Here is a 23,181-nt window from a genome sequence, read left to right on the forward strand (position 1 = left end):
AGTAAGATTGATCTGAGTCAAGCATATTTACAGATGCACGTCGATGAAAAGTCCCAAGAGCTGTTGACTATTGTGACTCATAAGGGGCTTTATCGATACTGTCGCCTACCCTTCGGAATCACATCGGCTCCCGCCCTGTTCCAGAGGGCTATGGACCAGATCTTGTGTGGCTTGTCAGGAGTTCAGTGCTATCTGGATGATATCCTGGTCACTGGAAGAAATGAAGAGGATCACTTAAGGAATTTAGAGGCTACCCTACAAAGACTGGAAGAGTATGGCCTACGAGTTTGCAAAGACAAGTGTGAATTCTTCAAGCCCTCTGTTGAATATTTGGGACACATCATTGATTCTGCAGGTCTTCATAAGGCCCCTGCAAAAGTTAAAGCTATTGTGGAGGCTCCCCCACCTCGAAATGTAAGCCAGCTGCGCTCATTTCTAGGACTACTGAACTATTATGGAAAGTTCATCTCACAGTTAGCCACACTGCTAAAACCACTTCATGAGCTCCTTGGGCAGAACAAGGCCTGGAAGTGGACTGAAGCCTGTGATGTTGCATTTAACAAAGCTAAGGATGCATTGTTAAATTCTGAAGTTCTAACGCACTTTGATCCATCCTTACCCCTGCAATTGGCCTGTGATGCTTCCCCTTATGGAGTGGGAGCGGTCGTGTCACACATTATGCCTTCGGGAGAAGAAAGACCTATTGCTTTTGCTTCACGCACTCTAAGCAAAGCAGAAACTAACTACGCCCAAATCGAACGTGAGGCATTAGGAATTGTTTTTGGAATTAGGCCTGGTCTACACTAGGATCTTAAATCGAATTTAGCAGCGTTAATTCGAACTAATCGCTCAACCGTCCACACCAGGAAGCCATTTAATTCGAACTAGGGGGCTCCTTAGTTCGAATTTGGTACTCCACCCCAACAGGTGGAGTAACGCTAAATTCGCACTTGCTAGCTCGAATTAGGCTAGGTGTGGATGCAAATCGAACTTAGTAGCTCCGGGAGCTATCCCACAGTGCACCACTCTGTTGACGCTCTGGACAGCAGTCCGAGCTTGGATGTTCTGAGCAGCCACACAGGAAATGACCCGGGAAAATTTGAAATCCTTTTCCTGTCTGGACAGTTAGAATCTCATTTCTTGCTTTGACATCGGGGCGAGCTCCGCGGCACCTGCAACGATGCAGAGCTCTCCAGCAGAGGAGTCAGCCCAATGCAAGAATAGAAAGAGATCCCCAGCATGGACAGACCGGGAAGTCCAGGATCTGATCGCTGTGTGGGGCGAGGAGTCTGTGCTGTCGGAGCTGCGCTCCAACAAGCGTAATGCAAAGACCTTCGAGAAGGTCTCCCAAGCCATGACACAGAAAGGATACAGCCGGGATGCGATGCAGTGCCGCGTGAAAGTCAAGGACCTGAGGCAAGGCTATCAAAAAGTCAGAGCGGCAAACGGACGCTCCGGAGCACAGCCCCAGACATGCCGCTTCTACGAGGCACTGCATGCCATTCTCGGTGGGTCTGCCACCACTGTCCCACCAGTGACCGTGGACTCAGTGGATGGCATAGTGAGCCAGGACAGTTCCTACTCGATGTTCGCCGATGGGCAAGACGACGAAGGGTTCGTGGAGGAAGGCGCAGGCGACAGCGAACACAATGCCGCTTTCCCTGACAGCCAGGATCTGTTCCTCACCCTCACAGAGATCCCCTACCAACCCTCACCGGCCGTGAACCCGGACTCAGAGTCAGGGGAAGGATCAGGCGGTAAGTCGTATAAACAAGAAAATATTTATTTGCTCGAAAACATAGAATTTATATTTTTGGTATACATCTATAAATACTATATCTAAAAGTTTTTAAAGGGAAACTAAACGAACAGTAGGTCTACACAGATTGGGATGGAACAATAGTCCTCCATGGACAATTCCACAAATGCTTCAAACAGTTCCTCAAATACCCTCCGCAGGAGGTTTCGAGGAAGAGGTGCCTTATTTGGTCCTCCGGTGAAGCTCACTCTTCCACGCCACGACATCCTCAGATACAGGGGAACCATCGCCTCTACCAGCATGGCCGCGTAGGGTCCCGGTCGGTGAAGTGCTTCCCTTAACATCCTTTCTTTCTGCACTCGAGAGACACGCTTCAGGGTAATCTCGTTACTGAAGTGCTGCATCTAATTAGGGCAATTAGCGAATAGTTACTGTTCTTAATGGTTTACTTATACTTTGCATAACAAAGCCCCGCGCTTAGCAGCCACGTGCTGTAGGCCACACAGGAAAAGCATACATTGATCTTTCCCCTGCAGTGTCGGGAGTGGCTGCAAAAGGGTCATAGTATCTGATTTCCAGATTGCCTTTAGCACGACGGCACAGCTATCCGTTAACTGATAAGCATAATGTACTGTAAGGCTTACCAGGACACTCTGCTAGAGGGATTCTGCTATCTCTCCTGACTTCTCCGCTCTCCTGTGCAATGGCGCAGCCAATCAGAGCGTAGCCCAAAATGTTGTGCTTCTCTGGAGACCACGTGACACTTGTTGTCCGGTACGGTCTTCTTCATAGAAATTCACTAGACGGTGTTCACTGTTCGCCAAAATGTATCTGTACAAGGAAATCACTAACTTTCCCCATCACACAGCTTCGGCTCCTTCCCAGACTGCCCCGGCATCCCCCTCGCAGAGACTGGCAATGATTAGACGGCGAAAGAAGAAGACTAGGGACGACATGTTCGCTGAACTGATGGCCTGCTCCCGAGCAGAGGCTGCAGAGCAGAAACACTGGAGGGAGACCCTATGTGAGCAGCATCGCACACTCATGGAACGTGAGGATAGGTGGTGGCAGGAAGACCAGCAGACCACCCAAACGCTGCTTGGTCTCATGAAGGAACAAACGGACACGCTTCGTCGCCTTGTTGATGTCCTGCAGGACCGCAGGCTGGAGGACAGGGCCCCCCTGCAGTGTCTCTGCAATCGCCCTCCCCAGCCAAGAAGTCCTGGCCCCCCCTCACCCAAAAGTACAAGACGGAGGGGTGGTAGAGGCCGTGAGAACTGTCACTGAACCAGAGCAGAGCGGCCGTGTACCCCGCACTTCTCACGTTAGAAATTTGTAGAAGTGCTTCCCTTATAGGCTCAGCCAGTCCCAAATCCAAGGTTCATCCCCCCACTGTTTATTAGATTAATAAAAGATGTTTGCTGTTAATCACTGTTTCCGTCATGTCTTTCCTGTCAGAGGATTTTTCGGTGTATGGGGTGGACAGGGGTTTCATACTTGCACGGTATAGCCTACAGTACCAGGGTACAGACTTGGGGAAAGGATCAACTGCGGGGCACACACACACTGCAGTCAGTAGGCACCAGGGTCATTCTGTGTTGTGTATGCTGCCCCTGATCATTTCGTAATGTGTATGCTTGTCCAGGGTCCTAGCGCCTGTCACGCCATTACTGTGAAGGCAGGCTGCCCTTACGATGCACTTGCAACGGATCCACGAGCCTATCCGCTGCCCTGAGCCCCAACAAGAGCCCTCATCCACGGACAGATAGTCACCCTTCTCCCACACCCATCACCCCTTCCCATGCAGAAACCCGCAGCCCACTGCCAAACCCCTATGCAAAGAAGGCACCACTCGCCCCTTCCTGCAAACCCTCCCCTTCATGCAGAACCACTGTCATCCGTCCCCCACCCCAGAGACCTATGTAGGAGCAGGAGGATGTCAGTCCTCTATGGAGGAAGCGGTCTGTACGTCAGTGCACACCGTGCCCAGCACAGTATGCGTCCATGTCTCAACACCAGAACAGAAATGCAAAGTAAAAGAAAGATTTATTAATAATGAGTGTAACAATTAATTTGCTTAAAAACGTGCTTTGGAAGTGGGGGAAACTTGGAGAACGCGGCATGTAGCCGCAGATCCAAATCGACACAAACTGACACAGGCCCAGGGTCAGTTTCTCTTGAAAGCAAGTAGAGAGTCATAGCTTACCCTGATCTCCGAGGAAACTTGCTTTCAAAGCCTCCCGGATACAGAGCGCTTCCCGCTGGGATATTCTCTCGGCACGGGTGTCTGGCTGAGCGTAAACTGCAGCCAGGCGATTTGCCTCAACCTCCCATCCGGACAAAAAGGCCTCGCCCTTGCTCTCACACAGATTGTGCAGCACACAGCATGCAGCAATAACTACGGGGATATTCTTTTCGCTGATGTCCGAGCGAGTGAGTAAGCTCCGCCATCTCCCCTTGAGACGTCCGAAAGCACACTCCACCACCATTCTGCACTTGCTCAGCCGGTAGTTGAAGAGTTCCTTCTCTCTGTCCAGGGCGCCTGTATAGGGCTTCATGAGCCAGGGCATTAGCGGGTAGGCTGGGTCCCCGAGGATCACTGTAGGCATCTGCACATCCCCAACCGTTATTTTGTGGTCCGGGAAGAAAGTACCTGCCTGGAGGAGTCTAAAGAGACCAGAGCTCCTGAACACACGCGCGTCATGAACCTTGCCCGCCCACCCGACGTTGATGTTGGTAAAACGTCCCCTATGGTCCACCAGTCCTTGCAGCACCATGGAAAAGTAGCCCTTTCGGTTAATGTAATCGCTGGCCTGGTGGGCCGGTGCCAGGATAGGGATGTGAGTCCTATCTATAGCCCCACCGCAGTTTGGGAATCCCATCGCGGCAAAGCCGTCTATGACAACCTGGACGTTTCCCAGGGTCACCACCTTTGAGAGCAGTTGCTCAACGATTGCGTGGGCTACTTGCATCACAGCAACCCCCACGGTAGATTTGCCCACGCCAAAGTGGTTCGCTACTGACCGGTAGCTGTCTGGCGTGGCAAGTTTCCAGAGGGCTATGGCCACTCGCTTCTGCACACTCAGGGCTGCTCGCATCCGGGTGTCCTGGCGCTTCAGGGCAGGGGACAGCAAGTCACACAGTTCAAGGAAAGTGCCCTTACGCATCCTGAAGTTTCGCAGCCACTCTGTGTCATCCCAGACCTGCAGCACTATGCGGTCCCACCAGTCCGTGCTTGTTTCCCGGGCCCAGAATCTCGGTTCCACAGCATGAACTTGACCCATTGCCACCATGATCTCCACTGCCCGGCGTACCCTGCTTTCTGAGAGGTCTGCGCCACTCTCCTCACCGCGCTGACGGAGCCTCCTCGCCCGATTTCTCAGCAGCTGACTGTTGCAGAGGTGGACGATAAGGTGCGAGGAGTTGACAACGGCCATAAGTGCAGCGATGATCGCAGCGGGCTCCATGCTCGCAGTGCTGTGGCGTCCGCGTTGTAACCGACCAGAAAAGTGCGCGAACAGATTTCCCGCCGGCGCTTTCAGGGAGGGAGGGCGTTTGTGAGTGACGGTTGAATGACGACAGTTACCCAAAACCACCCTCGACACATTTTTCCCCCAGCAGGCATTGCGAGCTCTACCCAGCATTCCAATGGGCAGCGGGGACTGCGGGAACTGTGGGATAGCTTCCCACAGTGCACCGCTTCCAAAGTCGACGCTGGCCCTGTGAATGTGGACTCAGAAATTCGAATTAGTGTATTTAGTATGGATACACAAATTCGACTTCATAAGGTCGAATCCACAAATTCGAACTAAGTTGATTCGAAATAGTCTTGTAGTGTAGACAAGGCCTTAGGAAGTTTCATCAGTACCTGTTTGGGTGAAAGTTTACTCTTCTTACAGACCATCGACCTCTGACATCAATTTTTGGACCCTACACAGGCATTCCCCCATTAGCTGCTAGTCGTATGCAACGTTGGGCATTGATACTTTCTGCACACACATATGAAATCAAATATCGGAAATCCACTCTGCACGGCAATGCAGATGGCCTCTCAAGGTTGCCTTTACCGGTCAAACATCAAGATAGTGCCCAAAAGGAAATCTTCTACTTTGAACAGGTAGAGAATACACCCATCACTGCTACTCAGATAAAGAAGGCAACCCGCGTTGACCCAGTATTATCCCAAGTTATGGACCTGGTGATGCATGGAAAATCTCGACAAACCTCTCCGGTCTCACCCGACCTTGTTCCCTGCATGTCCAGGTGGACGGAGTTATCGGTCCAATCTGGTTGTTTGTTGTGGGGGAGGCGTGTCATTATTCCACCACCCCTGAGATCACAGATGTTAGAACAGCTACATTCCGGTCACTGTGGAATAGTGCGCATGAAGGAAATTGCACTAAGCTATTTTTGGTGGCCTAGATTGGACAGTGCTATTGAAGAGAAGGCAAAAGCTTGTATGTCAAGTCAGAGTATAAGAAATGCACCCCAGTGGGCACCCCTACACCCATGGGACTGGCCTGAAAACCCGTGGCAACGTATTCACGTTGACTTTGCTGGCCCTCTTGAAGGAAGCATTTGCTTGGTGGCAGTAGATGCCCATTCTAAATGGCCAGAAGTCTCTATAATGCAGTCCACTACTGCAGAGAGTACTATCCAAAAACTACGAGGACTCTTTAGTCGTTTTGGTCTGCCAGAACAACTTGTGAGCGACAACGGACCGCAGTTCGTCTCTCAGGAGTTTCAAAATTTTATGAAGGCAAATGGGATACACCACATCACGTCAGCACCATATCATCCGTCCACCAACGGATTAGCTGAAAGATTTGTGCAGACAATGAAAAACGCTTTGAAATCAGCAAAGGGACAACACTCCATTCAAAAGCGTCTGGATACCTTCTTACTTTCCTATAGAAACACACCTCATGCTACGACCCAGGCTTCTCCAGCCTTTCTAATGATGGGACGACAGCTGCGCACTTGCTTTGATCTGCTGAAACCTTCTGAACCCAGACAAACTGTGCAACATCAGCAGCAATATCAAGTCATCAGACGGGCACCCAGAGCAAAAGACCGAACCTTTAGCCCAGGACAGCCAGTTTTGGCTCGGAATTATACTTCCAGAGCTAAATGGGTCCCGGCCACAGTCATCACTCAAACAGGACCTGTTTCCTATACAGTCCGGACTGCAGAGAATCTTACCTGGCGGCGACATGTAGATCAGCTGTTGCCAGGTCATGCCAGTCTTCAGGACCCATCTGCAGTTGAGGGGTCTGACTTCACCCCTCCTGGTGAGACACCGAATCATGAGTCACCTGTTCCTGACTGTTCTCCTCCATTACTGCCGGCAGCTGAGATACCCCTTTGCCCAGCACGAGCTGATACCACCTCCTCACCTATTCGTGCTGCGGACCCTGAGCCCCTAGTACTTTCGGGTGCAACAACACCAGAAGTTCGCCGTAATCCACCTAGAGACAGAAGGCCTCCTCATCGGCTGGATCTTTAGTTAGGGCGAACCCACGGTTATGGGGCAAAATAATCCCCAGGGTTTAGCCGGGAATGGAGGCAGTCTACCCTCCTTCTCTAGTTTAGTGTGTTTTATTTAGGGGATGTTCTTATTAGGGGGGGAGGAATATGTTGTGTATTTGGTTGTCATGGGTTTTGTTACTATGGCAACTGAGTTAGACTATTAAGGGATAGCTCAGCCGGTTTCAACCGGCTGAGTGAGCTCTCTGTTTCTGTAAATAAAATGGAGGTTTTGGTTAGCTGTCTGCTCTCTGGCCTCAAGTGATTGTTTCCTACACCGGCTGCCCCAAGGACTTAACACTTTCATGGATTGAGAACTGGTTAAAAGACAGGGAACAAAGGGTAGGAATTAATAGTAAATTCTCAGAATGGAGAGGGGTAACTAGTGGTGTTCCCCAAGGGTCAGTCCTCGGACCAATCCTATTCAACTTCATAAATGATCTGGAGAAAGGGGTAAACAGTGAGGTAGCAAAGTTTTTGCAGATTATACTAAACTGCTCAAGATAGTTAAGACCAAAGCAGACTGAAGAACTTCAAAAAGATCTCACAAAACTAAGTGATTGGGCAACAAAATGGCAAATGAAATTTAATGTGGATAAATGTAAAGTAATGCACATGGGAAAATATAACCCCAACTATACATACAATATGATGGGGGGGCTAATTTAGCTACAACGAGTCAGGAAAAATCTTGGCGTCATCGTGGATAATTCTCTGAAGATGTCCACGCAGTGTGCAGAGGTGGTCAAAAAAGCAAACAGGATGTTAGGAATCATTAAAAAGGGGATAGAGAATAAGACTGAGAATATATTATTGCCCTTATATAAATCGATGGTACGCCCACATCTCGAATACTGCGTACAGATGTGGTCTCTCATCTCAAAGATATACTGGTGCTAGAAGAGGTTCAGAAAAGGGCAACTAAAATGATTAGGGGTTTGGAGAGGGTCCCATATGAGGAAAGGGTCCCATATGAGGAAAGAGAGGTTAGGACTCTTCAGCTTGGAAAAGAGGAGACTAAGGGGGGATATGATAGAAGTGTATAAAATCATGAGTGATGTGGAGAAAGTGGATAAGGAAAAGTTATTTACTTATTCCCATAATACAAGAACTAGGGGTCACCAAATGAAATGAATAGGAGCAGGTTTAAAACAAATAAAAGGAAGTTCTTCTTCACGCAGTGCACAGTCAGCTTGTGGAACTCCTTACCTGCGGAGGTTGTGAAGGCTAGGACTATAACAGCGTTTAAAAGAGAACTGGATAAATTCATGGTTAAGTCCATAAATGGTTATTAGCCAGGATGGGTAAAGGATGGTGTCCCTAGGCTCTGTTTGTCAGAGGATGGAGATGGATGGCAGGAGAGAGATCACTTGATCATTGCCTGTTAGGTTCACTCCCTCTGGGGCACCTGGCATTGGCCACTGTCAGTAGACAGGATACTGGGCTAGATGGACCTTTGGTCTGACCCAGTATGGCCGTTCTCATGTTCCTGTGACAGATAGGAGACTCTCCTATATCCTCATAAATCTTACTGAATTAAGTGAATTCAATAAGATTAAACTGTAAGTATTTTAGGAGCTTGTATTAACTATGGAAATGTTTGTGTGCTGTGGGATTGTTTGTAACTCCTTTAAGGAGAAGGCTTGGCTAATATAACCCTAGGAGTCTTTAAAACAAAGTGCTAGACAGTCTATTCCAAGGGCATGCTTGGGAGGAGGGGAATGCAAATAAGCCATCTCGGGATCCATCTTTTTTTGAAGTTGCACCTTGGAACCAACCATGAATATATAATCAGCAGATGGGTTTCTGCCCAAGACCGATACAGTGACTCTCAGCCCTGAGTGTGCTAGGTCTGAGCAAAAGCTGTTATGAACTGGTGATCATGGGGTTTGAAGGACTAATTACCAGCCAGAGCCCTTGTTTGAATTATAGAATATTAGGGTTGGAAGGGACCTCAGGAGGTCATCTAGTCCCACCCCTTGCTCAAAGCAGGACCAATCCCCAACTAAATCATCCCAGCCAGGGCTTTGTCAAGATGGGCCTTAAACCTCTAAGGATGGAGATTCCACTGTTACAGGTTGGATCACAGAATGCCCCCATTGGGAGCTGCCACCTGGTGTGCCAAGACTACATCTGCCCCTGCTTTCCTGCCCCGTCAGCTTAGGACTTCAGTGCCCTGCCTGGTTTGAGCCAGATTCACTAGCCTGCTGCAAACCCAGACCCAGGTCTGAATCACGTCCCCTAACAGCTGTAGGCTTACCTGAAAGCAGCTTACAGAAGTGTTCTTGACTTTAACACTCAGATGCCTAACTCCCAATGGGGTCTAAACCCAAACAAATCCGTTTTACCCTGTATAAAGTTTATACAAGGTAAACTCATAAGTTGTTCACCCTCTATAACACTGATAGAGAGATGCACAGCTGTTTGCGCCCCCTCTCCCCCCCTCCCCCAGTATGAATACATACTCTGGGTTAATTAAGTAAACAGTGATTTTATTAAATACAGAAAGTAGGATTTAAGTGGTTCCAGGTAGTAACAGACAGAACAAAGTAAGTCACCAAGCAAAATAAAATAAAACATGTGAATTTGTCTAATCAAACTGAATGCAGATAATCTCACCCTTGGAGATGCTTCAGTAAGTTGTTTCTCCCCTCCCCCCCAGACTGGACACCTTCCAGGCCTGGGCACAATTCTTTCCCCTGGTACAGCTCTTGTTCCAGCTGAGGTGGTAGCTAGGGGATTCCTCATGATGGCTCTTCCCTTTGTTCTGTTCCACCCATTTATATATCTTTTGCATAAGGCAGGAATCCTTTGTCCCTCTGGGATCACACTGCCCTCTTCTCAATGGAAAAGCACTAGGTTAAAGTTCCTAGTTTAGTTCAGGTGACATGATCACACGTCACTGTAAGACCCCAAGCCTTCATTCCTCTCAGCCTGACGCACAGGAAGGCCTGCCTGCAAACAGAGCCATCCAGTCAATTGTCCTGGTTGATGGGAGCCATCAAGATTCCAAACCACCATTAATGGCCCACACTTTGCATAATTACAATAAGCCCTTAAAGTTATTTCATATTTCTAGTTTCAGATACAAGAATGATACCTTTATTCAAATAGGATGACCACACTCAGTAGATTATAAGCTTTGTAATGATACCTTACAAGAGACCTTTTGCATGAAGCATATTCCAGTTACATAGAGTGCAACGTCACATCCACCAGCTCCCTAGGTAACCCATTCCAGTGCTTGACCACCCTTTTAGTGAAAGTGTTTCCTAATATCCAGCCTCCCCCACTGCAATTTCTATCACCTTCCACCACTGAGAACAGTGGGAATGTGGGCTCGGCTAAGCTTATTAACATGAGTAGGTCTTTAATATTTTCTCTGCAATGTTTTTACCTTAAGAATAAATGAGCTTGCTTAGACCAGTGGGGTAAGTGAACTTTGGCAATTACACTGTGTACCGTTTCTGAGGAGACTAGTGAAGCAGGCTTGCTTAGGCAGACTCTTTTGCTGGAAATATCACAACTTGGTCAGGGAACCATGCAGCCTGGAAACAGCACAGTCAGGAGGGAGATGCATGTACCCACCCAGGAGAGGACCTGGGTCTGGAGCCTAGATTGGGTGCCCAAACTGGACCCTGGAGGAGGGAAACAGGTGCAGTTGCCCTGAACTGTGACAGTCAGTTTATACCTTTTGTTTGAAATGAAACACTTCAGGTTTCTCAATTGGAAATGACTTCTTGTGTTGGGATTGTATTGTTTTATTCTTTTAAAAACTGGAAATGCTTTGTTTTTGGGTCGAATGACACTTTCATTTGACCTGAAACAAGTTTTTTTGACTGGTTCAGTTCACCAAAACAAATTTCATTGGGGGGTCAACCCTTTTGCAAGGAGGATTTTGTTGAGTTTGGTCAGCACAGCAGACTGGAAAAGCGGTTACTTGCACAGCTCAGTTCAGCACCCACAACAGGGGCCAGGCTTTCTGAAACGATCAGCCCCCAACATGCTGAGCTCTTCTGAAAATCTGGCTTTCAGGAGTCCCTATCACAACTGGTCCCTCCGGTAGCAGTATTGCCAACCCCAGATAATCAAAAAACATGTCAGGTGACTAAGAATGGTTTTAAATAGCTTGGTGTTATCTATTTGCCTTATAGTTTTTGAGCCTTTAGGGTTTATCTTGCTTTTCTCAGCAATCAGAGGGCTAGAAACTTACTCTTTTTAATTGAAAGCTGAGATTCTCAGCTAATCACATGAATCTAGCAGCTGGGGCTTGAAGTTGAATAGCAAATATTGCAAGTGTTGTGACAAAATTGCAGGAGTTGGTAACATTCATGTAGCACCAGAGAGAGGGCTGTGACTGAATGGACGGAGGCTCAATGACCCTCTGATTCCCCTGTGGCTGTTTCCTGGGACCAGGGGCCTTTGTCTTGCAGCCTATGCTGCAGTTGCACCTGCTCGGTGGGTGGATGGGCTTTGCTCTCCAGCTCTGCCAAGCCAGCATCTTTCACTTGCACTAAATTTGTTTTAAGATGAAAATAAGGGGGCGGCAGCAGCTTGTGGGAGAAATGAAAATTAGCAGAGTGCTTAGGAGCAGACTGGAGGGCCGTAGCAAGCCAGGCAGACTGGAACCCTACAAACACAGGGAGAGGCTGCCATCGCTGGGCACCTAGCAGGACAAGTGGAGCTGCCTGGATGGATATTAAGTGATTTGCAAGCCTGTCGCTTGCGAACACAGCTGTAATGGAGCAAGAGCAGACAGGGGAAATGAAAAGAGGCTCAGGCTGTTTAGTGGAAATACAGTGAAAAATGGGAAACACTTCCTTCTCAGGCTCGGACTTTTAAAGAAACAAAAGCCCCAGTATCTATTTTCATGTCTTTTTATGTTCTCCTTGCACTTAATCTCGTTTAGCTCCGCAATTAAATTTTAAGACACATAAGAGTGTTCGCTTACACACTTGGATTCTTCGCAGATTGAATTATTTAATAGAGTGTGTAGCAGCTTCATGATCTCTGAGCTATGGCTCCAAAGGCAGCCAAGCAGAAAATTAATAAACACTGCCTGCCGTCTCCGCAGCTCCTGCTGCCCCTGTGCCATTCTCCCCCGCCCTCCTGCTGTTTTTTCTGTTGTTTGTTGCTTTCCTTCTGTGTTCTGTATCCCCCTTTCCTGAGTCACTCCTGTTCTCTCGCTTGAACCCTTTCTTACTCTTTTTTCCTTTTGCATTGGTTTCCCCCTTATTCTCCCTCACTCTTCCCCTTCACTTCTCGCTCTTGGTATCCCTCTATACACCCTCCCGCATTGTGCTTTCTGTGGCTTCATTACTTCACTTTCATTCTGTAAGGCCTATAGGCCTTATCTGCACCCCTCAATCCCCTCCACCTCATCCAGCTATCCCCAATGATAGCCCCATTGCCCTTTAAAGGGATTATTCCTGGAAGCAAGGCCTGCAGATAGGAATGAGGGTTTCAGGATCAAGCCTGCAACATTCTGTGTCCCTGTTTTCAGAAGGGCAAGTCTTGCATGTGAAGATCCATCCTTCTTGCTGACTCCATGCTCTGCTGGGAGCAGGGAGAGCAGTGGAACAGCTGATTAATGATGGCAGGGAGCAACAGCATAACTTCCCCAGCTTCTCCCAGACCCCCATGTCTCCCTTTCCCCTTTGGCAGCCATGTGCCTGCCATCCCCCCAGTGCATATGATGCCTGAGTGGAGAATTGTTGCAGCTTAGAGATAGCTTGCTATTCCACCCCTGCACCATGCAGGAGAGGAAAGCGCACAGCTCTACGTGCTGCTTGTGGTGAGTGTAAGACCTTGGCAGAAGTGATCCAGGCAGTGTAGAGGATCGCTGGCTGGAACCACAGGTGTTACCAGTGTACAGAGAGGGCCAAAGGAGGGAGTAACAGATGCCTGGGTATTGGCAAGACGCTGGTGAGAGGAGGACGTGTTGCCTAGCTGAACAGCTCATGCTGGAGGAGAGTGCAAAAGGGCTCGGAATAAACTCTTCCGTAGCACCTTTACCAGCCAAATCCTTGCTTGAGGGAGTGCTGTTGCATTGTGGGATTGTTGCTGGAAGTTGTCTTGCACCAGCACAGGTCCATGTGCATTCACACTGCAGTGCTGCTAGAGCTATCTCTAGGGTGGCTTATGTCACTCCAGAAGGGGGGAATAATGATTCCAGCAAAAGAGAAGGGGTTCAGTGTGGACCCGTGCCAGGCTGTGCTGACTGACAGCCTCAAATATGGCACTAACTAGGTGAAAGTCTATGGCTTGTGTGTCTCACTCTCATTCAGATGAGACTGGCCAATGGTCCCTTCTGCCCCTAACTTCTGGGAAGAAGGTTGAATTTTGCCAGTAACACTTCCTAGTGTAGATCAGGCCTGAGTCCCAAGTCACTAGATATTTTTTTTTATGTGGAATGAATTGGTGGGTCTCAATATAATTCTTAGCAGACCTAGGTCTGATCCAGTGCCTGTTGCAGTACTGGGAACCTTTCCATGAACTTTAATGAGCTCTGGATCAGGCTCGTACTGCCTGAACCCACTAGTCACCGTGATGGTTTTTGCACAAACCTTGGCAGAGACCAGGTGTAAATGGATGTAATAGGCACGGTCTCTCATTACTGGTAGTCCGAGTCACTCCTTTTGCATCATTAGGCGAGTGAGCTAGATTTAATGGCAAACTCGTTGTCTAAGTAAATAGCAGCTCGCTATTAAGAGACCATGTAGTGAGGTTGAACAGCTGGGCAATGGAGGCACCTCTCAGCATGCTCTAGTTTGGCTTTTGGGGCAGACGATGCCCCTTGGCTGGCTCTAGTCAATCCAAGTGGAATCTGTAGATGAGTGGCCACCTCAGGACCCCTCTGTACCCAGCCCCTCACCTCAGTTTCACTTTGTGGATCCCTAGTCCTCTCCACACAGGGCTTTTCCAGCTTCACAGCGGCCCTCCTTAGGGTCTGATTTATAACCTTAAAGTTCAAAACTACGCACAAGTCTTAAGCTTGGAGATAGCCCGAACTCCCCTGCTCTGGTCAGGCCTTCCTGTCTCTGCAGGCTGCTTCCAGCCCTGCCTAGTTGGAGCAATTCCCCTGGGCTCAGGGTCTTCCCTGCAGGAGCCTCTCACTCTACAGTGTCACTTGAGCGTCCCCCTCTCTGCAGCCACCTTTTGCTCCTAATGGGAAATAACCTGAGTCCCCTCGAGTGGGGCTCCAGCCCAAGACCAAGCCCCTGTTATAGAATCCAAGGTGGCTCTTGTTTCACTGGGCATTAAGCTGTCTCTTCCATTTGCTCTAGTGATGCTCTATGGGGCAGCAAGAAAGGCCTCCAACCCTTAGGATGGGACATAGGATGACCAGATGTTCTGATAAAATCAGGACCATCCCGATATTTAGGTGTTTGTTCCAATCTTTGGTCGGGATGCAATTTGTCCCGATATTTCACTCCGCCGGCAGCACTCGTGTTTTTTTGCTCTGCTGGCAGCACTTGTTTTTTTCCTCCACCGGCAGACCTCCCCCCCATGTGTCCCGATATTTTCTTCCTCTCATCTGATTGCCTTAATGGGATGGGTGTGGGGGAAAGGTGTGCTTGGCTGGTGCTTGCTTTACTGCTGCATTTCTTGGCTCAAAAGCAATTGAATTTCAAATACTGTCAGCTTTCCCTATCTTATGTCTCCTTTTCTCCCTCCAAGTCCTCCTTCCTCCACCCCCTCTTCCTTCTGTAACCTTTCCAGGGAGCAAATCGCACCGGGAAATTATGCAGAGTGAGAAAGAGAGCATTAAACCAGGCGAGATTTCCGCTGAGACCGTGGCTTGGCAAATAGCAATACAAAAGCAGTCTATGAAATTCAGCAAATTGCCTGTTGGATAAAGGCAGATATTTACAATGCATGCGGAGCCCTCACGAATTATCGGAAGAGACATCAGTTTATTTTTTTCTCCCCTCTCCCCCTTCCCCTTTTTACAAAGCACTCAATGAAAAGGCTTAAAAATTGCTCCTAAAGAGGGGAGCTTGGCCTCTAGTTCCTAGGAGATGCCTGCAATTTTCCTAAATCAATTCCCTGGGAGGTTAGGCTGCTGCTTTTTAAAAAAAATGCTTCTCTATCTTTCACTCCTTTCACAGGCTCTTCCATTCCTACACCTGCCCTTCAAACCATGAATTTTTTGCAGGTAGTATTTAAATTACTGTGGAGCTTACTGCACCAGCTCAGATTGAGTCCCCACTGTGCTGGGTGCTGTAAAAACCACAGAGGAACACAGTGCCCTACGTAGATGAGACTCAGAATGATTCTCATTTGTACAGAAGGGAAACTGAGGTGTGGCGAGATCAAGAGGCTTGCCCAAGCTGTCTGTGGAAAAGGCAAGATTTGAACCTGGGTCTTCTGAGTCCCACTCCCATGCCTTAGTCACAACATTCCTCTTCCTTACCAGGTGTATTGCACCAAGCCCCTAGCTTTCCCCCAATACCCAGCCCTGCTGGAGAGCGATGGTCCCTGTACTGGAGCAATATATTTGCTATTGCTGTTCTCTGTTCTTCCATGAAATTCTCTGTATCCAGTGGGACTGGAAGGCACCTCCTACTTTCTTTCCTCTCCTTATTGCGCTCCAGTCTTGGCAGGGCACCCCAAGGCTGAGCAGCATCTCAGAACTATAGCTCATTAAAGGGAAAGTGCCTGGGCCGGCAAAGCCTACATAACTGAGCATGTGTTATGGTGCTACCTCTCTCTAAAATACACTCCTGCCCGTCTGCTCCATTCAGCTCAGGCCTGCACCTTTGAGAGGGTAAAGGGGACAACTTAAATCGTATGCCAAGCAAATTGTCATTGTCGTCCTCAATGATTCCCTCACCCCCTGTTTCGTGGGTTTGATTTTTTTAATATGGGGGTGAGGGCAGGGAGGTGTTCAGGGGTGTCAGTCTGGAACAGCATCCTCAGCAGAGCTGGTCTGAAAATGGAGTTTCTGTTGATTGGAAAATTATGAAATCTTTATTCCAGTTGAAATTTACCGTGGCCCTTAAATACTCCCCCAAATTGATTTGGAAACACTGAAATGTTTCATTTTGATAATGTCAAAACATGAAACCGAATGTTAAATATCTTATTATAGAATCTAAGAACACATAAATGTAGATGAATCCATATTTAATATAATAGAGCAGTCTAATGCAAGTGGTAGTTTCAGTGATTTGTTTAGGCTTTCTCCCATCAAATTTTGTCAAAATAGATTCATTTTTCATAAATGTTTCCTTAAAATGGAAACTGCATTTTCCAATGGAAAACTGTTCTATCAAATTTTCCACCAGCGCTAATCCCCTATAAGGCTGATCTCACCCTCTTCCCTGCCCTTTTTGCAGACTTAGCCCTGCTCTCCCAACCACTTAAGTGTCTGGGGTGCTGTTCTGAGCAAACTACCCTGCTAAGATCAAAGTGCAAGTAGTCTCTTGGCCTATCAAAGCCTATGATCGAGTGTCTTGATGGTTTTGGTCTTTGGGCCCTGAGATGAAAGCCTTGTCTGTGTCTCTTGGACCGTGACATACAAACATTATGTTTTAAGTTGTATCTATTCTTATCAGTTTAATATCTGATATGTCCTCAATTTGAGGACTGTATATTAAATTGATTCAACCCTACCTTTTATTTGAAAGGAAAGTGTTGCCCCAAAGTGCCATTCCCTGTGACTCTAGGGGGGCTGTCTCTGAACACCCCCCCTTACCCACACTGGGAATCGCTGCCTCTGTGCCCCTCATCCCCAGTCTGTGCTCTCACTTTTTGCTAATTTTTTTACATTCACAGCTTTGCACAATTCCAGCTTGAACCTCCATGTAAAACTCCAGTAGTGGAACTATCCTAAGAAGCCCCAATTCAACAGCTGAACGAGACAGATAAAATTCCCCTCTCCTCCCTGGAGACCAATTGGATGGGCCTCCCCAGGTCAGTAGTGGGATCTGTGGGTAGAACTAGCAGATAGCACAAGTACTTTAGACTGGAATCTAGTCTGACCTCCTGAATCGCACAGGCCAGAGAATTGACCCCAGAATCATTCCTAGTGCAGATCTTCAGGGGACCAGGACACTCTTTTTGTCCTTTTGTTTGTATAGAACTTAGAAAAACTGTGGGAGCCATAGATGCCACCACAATACAATTAATAGCTACTAATAATCAGATCCTGACTCTTGCCCCTGAATGTACAATGATGAAGTATATCATACAGAGTGTTTCCCTTTCAGTGTTTGACATTATCCTAAGAGCGAGTTCATTGCAAACGTCACATGCCGTTTCTTCCTGGGAGAGGGTTCCTGTGAACAAGATGGTCAATTGCAATGACAATGAAAAATAACAGTCCAGTAGGCTCCCTGAATGATTTCCAGGCAGGCTGTCATGGGATCGACCACCACAGGGATGGGATAAGGAGGCAATTCTACTCTCACAGAGCAGATGAGGAAGGAAAAATAAAATTTTCCAATTGAAACGCCTGCAGAAGTTATAGGGAAGCAACACAGAAGTAGCTAAACCTCTAACTGCTGATCAATACACCAAAAAAATGTTGCCCATCATGAATATGGAGCCAACACTTGGGGGAAAATGAAATTGTGAATTTTTTTCAATATGGACAAGGTTTTTTCTTTTCACTCACATTTTCCTTTCCTGCTTCTCCACGCCATCTCTCTCTGATCAGACTTATATTTTTATGAAGCTATCATCTCAACCGAGTTCAAAACCACAGTAAGAAACGTTGGCTCTGTAGATGGAACGACACTAATCTTGTGTGTAATTGAATTGTCGCTCTGGATCTCATTTGGCTGCTTTGAAACAGTTTTCTTTTACAGCCCAATCTTTTTATTTGCTTTTTTTATTTCATTGCTTGTAAACAGCATTTTTATGTGCAACGAAGAATTTTTTTTTAAAAAAATGAAGAAGCTAATAAATCTTGGAAGCAAATTCCTCTCTCGGCCCAGGAGAGGGTGATCTCTCAGGCGCAGAGGGATTGAGGTCCAGATTCTCAGAAGTACTTAAGCTCCGAACTCCCATTGAAATCAATGTCAGTGAGGGCTGGTCTGCACTACAGACTTACCAATATAACTGTCACTCAGGGGTGTGAAAAATCCACACCCCATGTGACCATTATACTGACCTAACACCCCACCCCCATGTAGGTAACATTGTCAGGAGGAGAGCTACTGTGTCTCAGGGCGGTGGATTAGCTACATTGACACGAGAGCTCTCTGCTGTCAGCTTAGAGCATCTTCAAGCGCCGCAGCTGCCTCGGTGCTGTATTTTAAGTGTAGATGTGCCCTTAGGCACCTAAATCCCTTTGAGGATCTAGGCCCAAGTGACTTGCCCAAGGAGTCTGTCACGGAGCTCTCACTGAGCCCTGTGCCCTACCCAAAGAGCTGTTGTTAGAGCTCTGTTCAGTCTAGTTTCATCATGCGGGACGTTTCAAAATTCCATCAGTCCCCGAGGGTGACTCCTCCCTGAGCAGTAGCTCTTGGTGGTTAAGGTGTAAAATGCTTCCTCCCTTTGAGACAGATGGGCAGAGCAGCCTGGAGAGCGGCAGGACTCCGTATACATGGAGCCTCATTCTGGCTCGATCTCCAGAACTCCTGAGCCGCCACAACTCCACTTGAGGCCACCAGGAGATGAGGGTGCTCAGCACCTTCTGAAAACCCGGCCTTTAATTCTCCTCTTCCTCCGGCAGAAAAGAAGTGCTTCTGGGCCAGCGACGAGAGCAGCACGTGAACTTTCAGTCTCAGGGATTGCAACCTTTAAATCTGCAGGTAAAGAAACCTGCCATGTGCTGCATTTTAACCCGTCACACTTTTATTGTGGCTTAGTGGTGAAATTGGGAGGGAGGTGGGGAAACAAGGCCTAGTCTACACTAGAAGTGCTACAGAAACGCTGTATGCTGACATAGCACTGTCTACATGGGGCCTTAAGTCCATATAACTGTTGCCTGGGGGCAGGGGGCGGGGTGGCTTAATACAGATGTAAGTGGTGGTGTGTACAAGCCCCAGGAAAGATGTCAGAGTCCAGGTTTTGAAAGGTTTCAGGAGGAGTTTGTCAAAATCCCGCTGTTGCCTGAAATCACTTAGCTTATTGGCACTAGCTTCCTGACTGAACTAAACAAAGTAAACTAAGGAAGGCAAAAGGCAGCGATGAACTGAATAATTCCAGAGGAAAAAGCACTATTTGCCTGGTCAGTCTTGTCTTGATTGTATTTATAGACAGGGACTTTTGACAGGAAATTACCTGTAAATTCTTTTCCCCAGAAAATTAGTGAGAATTTCCTGTGGCCTTTTGAGGTGGTGAGGCAGTCTAATGGGTTTCTGTAAAGAACGTGAAATCTGGTGACCTCACCATGTAAGCATGGGAAAGTAGCTGCTTTTATGAAAACCAGCAGATGGGGAGGGAGACACTAAGTTCATAGGTCAGCTGCAAAGCAGTCAATGGTCACTATTACTGTCCTGTAGACTAAGAGGGAGCATGATCTAGTGGTTAGAACAGGCTTCTAAGCAGGACATTGAGGTCTCTTCCAGGTTCTGCGACTAACTTGCCTCTTTGCCTCAGTTTCCCCATTTGGAAAGTAATGAATTTTAGCCCAGATCTTGAAAGTATTTTATTTCAGTGGAAGTTGGGAGCCTAAATGTCTTTGAAGATCTGGACCTTACATCCTGAATCAGAGCCCTTTGAAATGAATGGGTGCTCTGCACAGGCCCTTGGTGAAAACAGGGCTGAAAATCACTCTTAGCCCTTGGCCTTCTGCCAAGGAGCCCGATCCCATTGAACTGTCTTTGGAGACTTTCTGCTCAGTTCAATGGGCTCAAGAGAAGGAGGTAGAAGTAGGAGCGACACTTTGGCCTGTGCCTGGTAATGGCCTAAGAATAGAGATCTGGGGTGAGGGAAGAATCCCAGAAGGAACATGTACTGGGGAGGGATGGGAGAGCAAGTTAGGTGTGGTAGGCAGGGCGGCATGCCTTTTCAGGCATTGCACCTGCCATTTGAAAAATGTTAGTTCAAAAGGCTGCACTTGTGCTGAAGGATTGGAGACACTGATTGGAATGAGATTGTTGTGTAGAGGGGGAGGAAAAGGAGCTGTGGGCTATTAATGTGTATTTCCATCCTCTCCCATACTTCAACCAAACATATTCCGTTGATTGGGGGATGATATGGTCCTAAATAGGTCCCATTCTTACTACACCTCTGTGTCTACAGGTCTGGATACACTGCAATCATAGGTGTGACTGCAGCTCAGGCGGACATCCCCACGCTCGTTTTAATCTACTTAGCTCTGCTAAAAACAGCCTGGGCTGGAACACTGGCATTCCTTGCCGGTGCTGCCATGGTTTTGCTACTATTTGTATCTGTGTACCCAAGCTGCAGTCAGACCTCCGATTGCAGAGTGGACATGCCTTGGGTCACATCTCCTTTTACTGGTCTTAAATAGGCACTTGCTCCTGTTAGCCCTGCAGAGGGAACACAGAGCCACTGGATTCTAGGCGGCCTTGTGCATGCTCATCACAATTATCTGCCATGTCCCGACTAGAGATGGGCAAAGAATTTAAGTTTTAGTTCCCTGGGAATTCCAGGGAGTGTAGGGTGGGGAATCTGGAAATGTTTGTTTGATTTGAATTTTAAAAAATGTTTTAGGGTGTGTTTAACGTAAAAGAAATTCTGAAATGAAGAGCTATTTATTTTGAACCAAAAAATCTAAACATTTCAAAAAAAGTTGAAAGGCAATTTTTTAAGGATTTTGTTTTACTGAAACTATTTGGCAACACTACCTTGAATTCGCTTAATGTTTTGGTGTTGCAAAATCTACACTTTTTTTTTCCTACTCCCCAAAAAAGTCTCATCTGGAAAACTTTACCTAACTCTATTCCTGACAGCAGAATCTTTATTCCTGGGAATGTGAAAGGCAGCTGAACTGGATTTTCATTTTCCAGGTGGTGGTTGCAAGCACTGGCCATTAGAAAAAGCAATTTGTGACTTGTAAACTGGGTAAATTTGATCTGAAATCCTTGAGGGATAATTTACAATGGAATCCTTCATGGCAGTTTCTCAGTTGCCTTCCTGACTAATGCAATAGTCAAGTCTGATATTCAGTCTTGTTTTATTTATTTTGCTAAGTTTCCCAGCTTGTCCCACAAGAAGCTAGATTCCACTGGATCAAAACAAAAGCCTGAATTTTCTAAAGCGACTATTGATTTTGGGTGCCCAACTTGAGGCAACCTTTAAAGTAGCTGGATTAGCACAGAGCTAAACACCCACTCTCTGAAGATCAGGTCCTTGTAAGGTGTCTTGAGCTGAGTGCCAGAAATCACTAGGCACTTTGGCAAATTCAAGGCCAGGTCTCTCAGACTCCCTGGACTGTGTAGTGGGGGAGCCAAGGTCCATTCCAGAGAGAGAAAAAATACTATAGAATTTTAATGGAGGAGGGGATGGGGGCAAGAAGGCTCTACAGAAGTTTAGTAGGAATCTGTAAAAATTACTTAAGTCTTTTGGAGCTGAATAGAGAATGAGATTCTTTCTGCAGGCTTTGGGCAACCATCCTCTGGGTGAATCCTATAGCAAAATTCTCATTGACATCAAGGGGGTTAGGATTTCACCCTACAATGGGGATAGAATTCTCTATTAAACTCTACACAATGGCTCTTAAGACCCTATAGAAAGGTGATCATTCCTTGTTACATTCCCCAAGACTTCTCCAGTCAGCAAAGCTGCCCTACAATGAGGAGAATAGCAAGTTGTCAATATGCAAGTGACAATTCCACAGCTGGATTAAAGCTGTTACAATTTGTTTTCTGAACAGTGTTGGGGGGAAATGTATTTTGATAGCTGAGCCTTCCACTTGCATTGAAGGGAAATTATAATTTGAATGAAGCATAAAATACTTAGTGAACTTCTTGTCTCCTAGAATGTACAGAGGCTCAGCCTGGTGTATAATTGAGTTGCTGTAATGAAGGCTGGTTTTGGTTCTTTGGGAAAGGATTTGTTTAGAAAAGTGTCTCTTTATTTAATTTAAATTTCATGCCATTTCTTCGTGTCTGTTAACGGGGTAGGCATTACAGCCCTAATTCATCCCTTGTGTAACTATGGCAGTCGATGGAATGACACCAGGGAGGAATTTGGTCCCAGGAATTTAATAACCAGGAGGTGATCTTGCTTCCATTCAAGTTAATAAGAGATTTTGCAATTAGCTTGAATGGCAGTGGGAATGGGCCATCAATGAATAGGGAACAGCGGGGGCCAGACTCTGAAGGGCCGAGGACTCAACTCCCACTGAGTTGATTTGTATTGCAGTAGCACCTAGAGGCTCCGGTCGAGATTGGAGCCCCGTTGTGCTAGGTGCTGTATGTACAAAGAGTAAGAGACCGTCCCTGTTCCCAAAAAACTGTCTAAATGCACAAGGCAAACAAAGGGTGGGAGAACAGAAGGCTTGTCCTCCCATTTTACAGGGGACTGAGGTAAAGAGAGATTAAGGGACTTTGCCAAGGAGACAATCTGTGGCGCAGCCAGGAACTGAATCCAGATTTGACCAGCGCTTTTAAGTGCAAAACCCTGTAGATGCTAGTAGGTGTAATTCCATGCTAGGTTTAGGGGTATTCTGCAGGCAAAATATGGGGCAGGATAGTGGAGTACTCTAGTTCAAAGTGAATGTTGGCAGTGGAATTCTCCAGCTTCTCCCCAGAAGGGAGATTCTCCCGCCCTCTGATCACATGGGGCACTCTTGCCTTGCTGATGCAGGTTAATAAGCCAAGGAGACTGAACTCAGCCTAGCATGTGACCATCATTCTATCTTTCCCTTGATGGGGAAAGCAAAAGTGTTTGTATCTGCAGATCTTGAGTCTCCCACTCCTCCCTGGAAATTGCTGCTTGGCTCCAGTTTCCTGATGCCAGATCACACGGGAATG

General features: G+C 47.2%; 1 non-coding gene across 1 annotated transcript; it reads left to right on the forward strand.

Annotated features, from left to right (window-relative positions):
* The first annotated feature begins 16,775 nt into the window (after positions 1–16,775).
* Positions 16,776–16,969, forward strand: LOC123370552. Its single transcript, XR_006579453.1, has one exon. It is a non-coding gene; the product is annotated as a U2 spliceosomal RNA (small nuclear RNA).
* The last annotated feature ends 6,212 nt before the right edge of the window (positions 16,970–23,181 follow it).

The sequence above is a fragment of the Mauremys mutica genome, chromosome 4 (genome assembly GCF_020497125.1).
Source record: "Mauremys mutica isolate MM-2020 ecotype Southern chromosome 4, ASM2049712v1, whole genome shotgun sequence".
NCBI classification, from domain to species: Eukaryota; Metazoa; Chordata; order Testudines; family Geoemydidae; genus Mauremys; species Mauremys mutica.